The sequence below is a fragment of the Pipistrellus kuhlii genome, unplaced genomic scaffold (assembly GCF_014108245.1).
Source record: "Pipistrellus kuhlii isolate mPipKuh1 unplaced genomic scaffold, mPipKuh1.p scaffold_m20_p_16, whole genome shotgun sequence".
NCBI classification, from domain to species: Eukaryota; Metazoa; Chordata; class Mammalia; order Chiroptera; family Vespertilionidae; genus Pipistrellus; species Pipistrellus kuhlii.
Window position 1 is genome coordinate 29,619,962 of NW_023425471.1, and position 8,516 is coordinate 29,628,477.

Genomic DNA, 8,516 nt, shown 5'->3' on the forward strand with positions numbered 1-8,516 from the left:
TGCACTCCTATGTTCATCATAGCGCTATTTACAAAAGCCAAGATTTGGAAGCTGCCCAAGTGCACATCAGTAGATGAGTGGATAAAAAAATGCTGTGGTACATTTACACAATGGAATACTACTCAGCTATAAAAAAGACCAAAAGCTTACTTTGTGCTAAGTGAAATAAGCCAATCAGCAAAAGATAAATGCCATATGATTTCACTTACATGTGGAATCTAATGAATAAACAAAATAGAAAGCAATTCAAACATTGAACAGACTGACAGTTGTCGAGGGGAGGGTGGTTGGGGCACTGGGTGAAAAATATGAAGGGATTAAACAAAAAAGAAAAAATTTATAGGACAACAGTATGGTGATTACCGGAGGGAAGTAAGAGTGAGGAAGGTAGAAGAAGATAAAGAATAGATAAATGGTGATAGAAGGAGACTTGGTTTTGGGTGATGAAGGCACAATACAATATACAGATGATATAGTATACTTGAAACCTATATAATTTTATTAATCAATGTCACCCCAATAAATTAAAATAAAAATTAAAAATAATAGACTTGTAAGAATTCACTTCCCATTTTCTAAAAATATCTGTTTATTTTTATATCTACTGAATTGTTTTTGGTAGACCAACTATTTTCCAATAAAGTCCTTTTCATCTAGAAATTAACCTATTTCTAAAACATTCACCTATTTCTAAAATATTCACCAGTTTTAATAACAAAAAGGAAAAAGTTCTGTTTAACTTTACTGACCTTTTCTATGAATATATTTTTTTCTGAAGCAGTCTTATTTAAAAAAGTAAGTCTTTTTTTCTGTATGAATTGTTACAAGCTACACATAATATTGAACAACTCCAGTGCTGTCAGCTTATCCTTTTCTAGGCTCCTTAAGCTCTCTTCCAAGATCATTAAAACAGTTTTGAAGAAACAACATGTGAATTTCCTTGTTAGTTTAACTCCTTTCTCCATTTTCATTTTCAATGTATTTCAAAATTACATAAATACATTCTTCTATCTTACAATCATTTGGAAGTGTGGTTTTATGTCTGCTTGACATTTTAACTCATTTTCTGTGGCCAGCAACAATGGTAGCCATCTTGTAAGGCACATGCTTAAGGATGTTATCTTCTCCCATTTTGGTACAATCCAAAATCTCATTGAGAGCTTCTGCTCATTTTGAGGAAACTGAAAAGTGACCAAAACTTTTTTAGTGAAAGTCTCAAAGTTCTAGGTAAGTAAATCACCTCTCTTTTTACCTTGTTATTTACAAGTTTCATTTTATTTGGTATGGACTAAATGCAATTTGACAAATTTTAAGTTTGTACTATCTTCCAAATATGTACAGATCAAAATCCAGTTTGAATTTGGACAAGAAGCACCATCCTTTGTTTTATGTTTTGTGTGGTTACATTAAAATCTTTATAAAATTAAGAAAGACTATTTAAATCTCCATTTCTCAATCATAAGTACCTAAGAGCTAAGGGGATATGTTTTTTCAGTTTTATTGGCCATGATTTGAAGCATCACTTTATATGCTGTAGAAAGTATGGTTGTTGTTAAGATCATGTTGATATGGTCTCATACTATAATGGACCTTCACATTTGTTATAAAAATTTCCTCCTTTGTTCATTCATAGGATATTTTTTAAATCAATCTTTATTGTTCATATTATTACGAAGGTTCCTCATTTCTTCCCCCCTCCACCAGGTTCCCACCCCACCCTCCGCCCCCTCCCCACTCCCCATTGTCCTCATCCATAGGTGCACAGTTTATGTTCAGTCTCTTCCTCCCTCCCTTTCCCTGAGAACAGTCAGTCCACTCCCCTCCCACATTCATAGGATATTTTAGTTTCATCTTTCAGATAATAGAATATAATTTTGTTAAGTTTCATACAGTAATCAGAAAAACTGCATGGTAATGCAAATTCATTTGCTTGGTATACCCAAGCTAATTCAACTGCCATTATTTTTTATTGAGTGTGGTGTCTTTTCAGAAAATGGGGGGGGGGGCGGAGAACCAATATTGATTTAGAAAAAAGTATCTGTTTCATCCTATAATTGGACGATTCAATCTTTATATGTGCTTCCACATCACCTTCTTTATCATTCTTTTTTAAAAAAATATATTTTATTGATTTTGTACAGAGAAGAAGGGAGAGAGATAGAGAGTTAGAAACATTGGTGAAAGAGAGTCATCGATCAGCTGCCTCTTGCAAACCCCCTACTGGGGATATGCCCGCAACCAAGGTACATGCCCTTGACCGGAATCGAACCCGGGACCTTTCAGTCCCCAAGCTGACGCTCTATCCATTGAGCCAAACCGGTTTCGGCTATCATTCTTAATTCTAAATTATTTTCTGTATATTGTGCAATATGTTCTGTTTTAGCATTTACTTTCCTAAGTCTATTTTTATATATCCTTCCATCTGTCATTAAAATAACAGTAATTTAGTCTTCTTTTTTAGTGATATTTGGGTCATGCAGCCCTTGGTATTTTAATTATTCCCATTTTCATTATTTGAACTTTTAGAAAACAAAGTCACTATATTCACAATGTAAACAATTAAATATTACTATCTTAATAAAAAGCACAACAGTTAATTTACCAGCAGAGTTAAAGACAGAACGTTGTTGTTCATGTTTACAATACACACTTAAGGAGGGTGTATTTATCTGAGGAGGGTGTTTTTAGGGTGGTGGAGGTACCAGCAGTAGCCTACTTAGGGCATAGATGCCCGAGTCAGGTGAGGAAATCTTCAGTGGAGGAGAAGGGATGGTGTCTCCAATTATAAATTATCTACATACAGGTGATTGGTGATTGCATAAAGGATGATTCCTCATTAGGGCACAGACCTAAATTGCAGGTTTAATCCCTGGTCAGGGCACTCTAGTATAGAGGGCAACCAATCAATGTTTCTGTCTCACAAGAATGTTCCTCTCTCTCTCTCTCTCTCTCTCTCTCTCTCTCTCTCTCTCTCTCTCTCTCTCTCTCTCTCAGCTTGAGGACTGAAGGGACCCGGGTTCGATTCCGGTCAAGGGCATGTACCTTGGTTGCGGGCACATCCCCAATAGGGGGTGTGCAGGAGGCAGTTGACCAATGATTCTCTCTCACCGATGTTTCTGGCTCTCTATCTCTCTCCCTTCCTCTCTGTAAAAAATCAATAAAATATATTTTTAAAAATAATAAAATAAAATAAAACATGCAATACCTGACTATTTAGTCAGGGGCACTGGCCTCTTTCCCCTGAGATTGTCAAATAAAAAAATGACAACCACCAATACAGCATAGCCGTCTGGTGTGAATGAATAAAAATTATACCTATTTTTTGTCAGATCAGTAAAAAAATATACTTTTGGTGTGCCACAGATTTTAGAAATTAGTTTATGTGAGCTATGAGATTAAAAAAGGTAGAAAATCACTCATATAGGATAATGTTCTTTTCTGCAAGACACACACAATAAAGTAGTTGGGCGCTATGGGACATCGTGTTAGCAACTTACTTGCATATGGTCCAGGAAAGGAGAGGAATTCTTTGTTTTACTCCAGCAAATTTTCTACAAGTTTGCAATTTTTTTTCAACAACAGAAAACAAGGATCATTTATTGTTTTCAATAGAAACAAAATAAATATGGGCTCATATTACAGATAAGAGCTGAAAGGACCAACTTTGGGTTTTATAACAATGATGCCATTGGTGACCTTGCTGAGAAAAGATTCAGCGGAATGGAAAGAAAATTAAGGGGCCAGATGAGGAGCTTGGAAAATGGAGACAGTGAATATAGTACCCCCTTTGAAAATGTCTATGAAAATGAGAAGAGGGAAGGGAGAATGTAGCTTAAGGGACACAAGTTGTAGGGGAGGGTTTTTTGGTATATTTGGTTGTCTATTTATTGGAAAGAGAAATAGAAAAGCAGTTCATATTAATGATGAAAAGGAAAGCCCAATAAAGAAAATAGAGGGTTCACTGCCTAACAGTTCAGACGAAAAATAGGAACACTCAGCCTTTAGTTTGCTGACTCTTCTGCATCGCCAAGACAATGCAAACACTGTATTCAATATTTTCAGGGGGCTGGTGTAGAGGATATTCTTCCACAAAAGGGTCTTGCTATAAAGTTATAGCAAGAAGATGCACCAAACTACTACAAGTAATACATATCTCCAGGGCTATATCAAATTTATCGATTTTGGTGTTTGAATTTATCTTACAACCAGGATTTACTACATATTTAACTATAAGAAAACATATTTAAAAATGGGAGGAAGGAATATACTTTTAAATTTGTTCACAAAATTGTTGTAGAGAGAGATTTACTTATCTGATAATATAATATATCCACAACTACACATGCAGTAAAAAGGGAGGCAGATTAGAAACTACCCATAGCATCATCCCAATCAGACAGGGTATGTCTGTCATGAGGCCCAGAGATCACAAGGATAATAGAAGTGGCAGCACAGGGTTTTGTGCCACATTTTTAGATGTAGGAAAATCCATCTGGTAGATTTAAGGAACCCTTGTTTTTTTCCCATCCCTTCCTAATCTGTTCTCAATTGAGAGATTCAAGTTGCAATTCCAGTTCTCATCACCAGAGTACAAAGAACTCTATTTCCTAATTTTTTTCCAAGCATACCTTTTTAGGAGAGAAAATCAAAGCAATAGCCATTTTTATATGTTTAAATAAATGTTATTTTGTAGATCAGTTTTAGGTTTAAGGCAAAACTGAGCAGAAAGTATAGAGTTCTCATATACCCCTTGTTCCCACACAGTCTTCCCCCACTATCAACAGCCTGCCTCAAAATTCTACATTTGTTATAATCTATGAGCCTACGCAGACACATATTTTACATTGCCAAAGCAAAAGAAAAAAACATTTTAAAACTAATTTTGTAAAGCAATTTCTCAAACAGGAAGTATGAAATGAGCCTCCATCTTATATACAATTAGGAAAAGGTTAGAAAGAGTAAAATAAGATCCCATTTGGAAAATCAATCTGAGGTCCTATATGAAACTGTGCTTCCTAGTAATTATACCAGTGGTCAAAATGAAGATATAACAGAATTCTGCATGATAATAGATGACTGGTATAGAAGCAGTTTCTCCTAATAAAACAACACATTAAAAAATATTTATTGCTCTAAGAATGAGCCACAGGCCACCTCTATTACAAACAGCTGATCTCTTGGTAAACTGCAACTTTTGAAAACTTACCCCAGACCTAATGAGACTCAGGAATCTGTATTCTAAATAATTTCCCTGATACATTCTGATGTTTCCTATAGTTTGAGATCTGCTAAAAAGATAATATCCAAGATTTCTTTAACTATTTTATACACTGTCATCTCTGATTCCAATGTCAATTGGTTTTGCCACTCAACTTTAAGTATCTGTTTCTGTTTTAATGTTTCTGGTAGGTAATTCAGAAATGTAGCACATACAAATTGGCTATTAGGCCACAAGACAGGAAAGGGCCTTCATCTTATGGGGCTTACATTCTCGTTTAGATATACAGAAAATAAAAATAACCAATGTAATTTCAATGGGTGAAAAGTTCCATGAAGAAAATAAAACAAGGAAATGAGATAGGAAATAATGTCTATGGAGAGAGCAGTCAAGGATGTCTAGTGCTATCTTATTTACCTACTTCAAAGACCATCACTTACTTAGACTGACTTAGACTACACCATGCATAATGATCCCTGGAGTTGTGCCATGCTTTATCACTAGAGAAGCCATGCCATGGACATGACTTTTCAGCTAAGACCTTGATAACAAGAAAGAACTGTGTGGGTGTAAAGATCTTTTGATATTAGACCAAGGAACAGTACATTCTGAAGTAGGAGGGAGCATGACTTGTTCCAGAAAAGGACAAAAACCAGTGTGACTGCAACCTGATGGAAAAAAGGATGGTGGTGGTATGGGAGATAAGGTAGAAGGAAGGCTACTGCAGGGTATGTGCAGTACTCAGGCCTGGCTGGCAATCTTACCCACATTTCCAATCAATATAATTTCTGACCACTGCAGCACAACATCTTCAACACTCTCACCTCAATATTCTTAACTGTTCTTTTAGCTTTTTGTTTCTTTGGAAAAGTAGATGTTATCACAGAAAAAGTCGTCTATTTGCTCCAAACTTATCTGTATCAGCAAATATTCTTTCTTTTTAAAAAAATATATTTTATTGATTTTTTATAGAGAGGAAGGGAGAGGGCTAGAGTGTTAGAAACATCAATGAGAGAGAAACATTGATCAGCTTCCTCCTGCACACTCCCTACTAGGGAATGTGCCCACAACCAAGATACATGCCCCTGATCAGATTTGAACCCAGGACCTTTTAGTCCACAGATCAACATTCTATCCACTGAGCCAAACCGGTTTTGGCAGCAACTATACTTTCTTTCTCTCCTGTGACAAACCTTCCTAAGGCAGCCCTTCTCTTTGCAATGGGTCACACACTCCAGGACTGTGATTGTGTATTATCCCCCTTCTCCCTTGAGCCAGCAATATTCCTCTTTATTAAATACTAGTAAATGAACATATGCATGAATAAATAAATAGATGAACTCATGGAAGATTTTAGAATTAGGTAAGGGGTATAAGAGGGAGGTGTCAATGTAATTCTCAGCAGTCTGCCCCCATCATCGGTGTGATAGATAGTGAGGTTAATCAGAATGGGCAACATACAATGGTTCCTTTTTGGAAGGGATGTGATGGATCATCTTGATTTTTAGTACCTTTGTACACCTCATAGAATGTTAAGAATGCAGTAAGATATTTGGATCACAGACTGATCTAGAAAGGGAAATGCAGGAATCATATGTGAGTGAATGCAATTGAAGATATAGGTATAGATGAGATAGCTGCCTAAGGAGACATCATGATGTGAAAGGGAAAGGTAGCCAAAAATGGGTACCAAGGAACTCCCAACATTTGAACTTCAAGAGTCTTTAGTGAAAGAAACCATGATGGCGGCATAGGTAAACACCTAAACTGCTGCCTCACACAACCATTTCAAAACCACAATTGAAAGACAAAGCGGAAATCATCCAGAACCACAGGAAGGCTGGCTGAGTGAAAATTCTACAGCTAGAAGGAAAGAGAAAAGAACACTGAGACTCAGAGGAGCTGCATAAAGCAAAGATATGGAGGTGCATGGGTAGAGAGGGAAGGCAACTGAGTATACAGCTTGCTTTCTCAATCAGGAAGGAGACAAAAGCTCTTGAAGACTCTGAACTCCAGTTCCAGGTGAGGCTCTGGGGACCCAGACTCATTTGGAAGAAACTGGACTGTCTGGCAGCAGGCGAGACTCGAGGGTGGCTTTTTTCTCAGAGGTGCTTGCAGCAATTACCATGGGACACTGAGACCCAGAGGCCTCTTAAGGCAGGCCTGATGGGAAGCCATTGCTGTCTGCTCCACCCTGAGACTCCTCCCCATCCAAGCTGACCACTGAGGCTTTTGCAAGTCTTGTCTCATAAGGGTGTCTCCAGCACAGAAATTCTCCCAGCGTAGACACAACTGATCCTCACAGCCAATTGGCCTGGAAGTCAATTCCTTCCAGTGATACCAACAACAATCAGGGCTTAACTACAACAAGACTGTGGACACAGCCCACAAAGTGTGCACCAAAAGTGTCCACCTCAGGTAACTGGGGAGGCTGAGCTACTGGGTCCTATAATTCACCTACCACAGAAAACCACTCCATCAACACAGGGAAGCAGCCAAAATACAGAGACAAAGAAACAGATCACAAATGAAAGAAATGGAGGAAAGCAAAATACTGGATTAGAGTTCAAAACCATGATTATAAGGTTTTTCAAGAATTTCCTAGAAAAGGCCAATAAATTTAGTGAGACCCTCAAGGATATGAAAAAGGACCAACTAGAAATTAAGCATACACTGACTGAAATAAAAAATAAGATACAGTGATCCAACAGCAGACTAGAGGATCACAAGAATCAAGTCAAAGATTTGAAATACAAAGAAGCAAAAAACACCCAACTGGAAAAGCAAAAAGAAAAAATAATCCAAAAATATGTAGATAGTGTAAGAAACCTCTGGGACAACTTCAAGCGTATCAACATCAGAATTATGTGGTGCCAGAAGAAGAGAGAGAGCAAGATACTGAAAACCTATTTGAAGAAATAATGACAGAAAACTTCCCCCACCTGGTAAAAGAAATAGACTTACAAGTCCAGGAAGCACACAGAACCCCAAACAAAAGGAATCCAAAGAGGACCACACCAAGACACATCATAATTAAAATGCCAAGTGCAAAAGGCAAAGAGAGAATCTTAAAAGCAGCAAAAGAAAAACAGTTAGTTACCTATAAGGGAGCACCCATACGATTGTCAGCTGATTTCCCAACAGAAACTATGCAGGCCAGCCAGGAATGGCAAGAAATACTCAAAGTGATGAATAGCAAGAAACTACAACCAAGATTATTCTACCCAGCAAAGCTCTCATTTAGAATTCAAGATTAGATAAAGAGCTTCACAGATAAGAAAAAGCTAAAGGAGTTCAT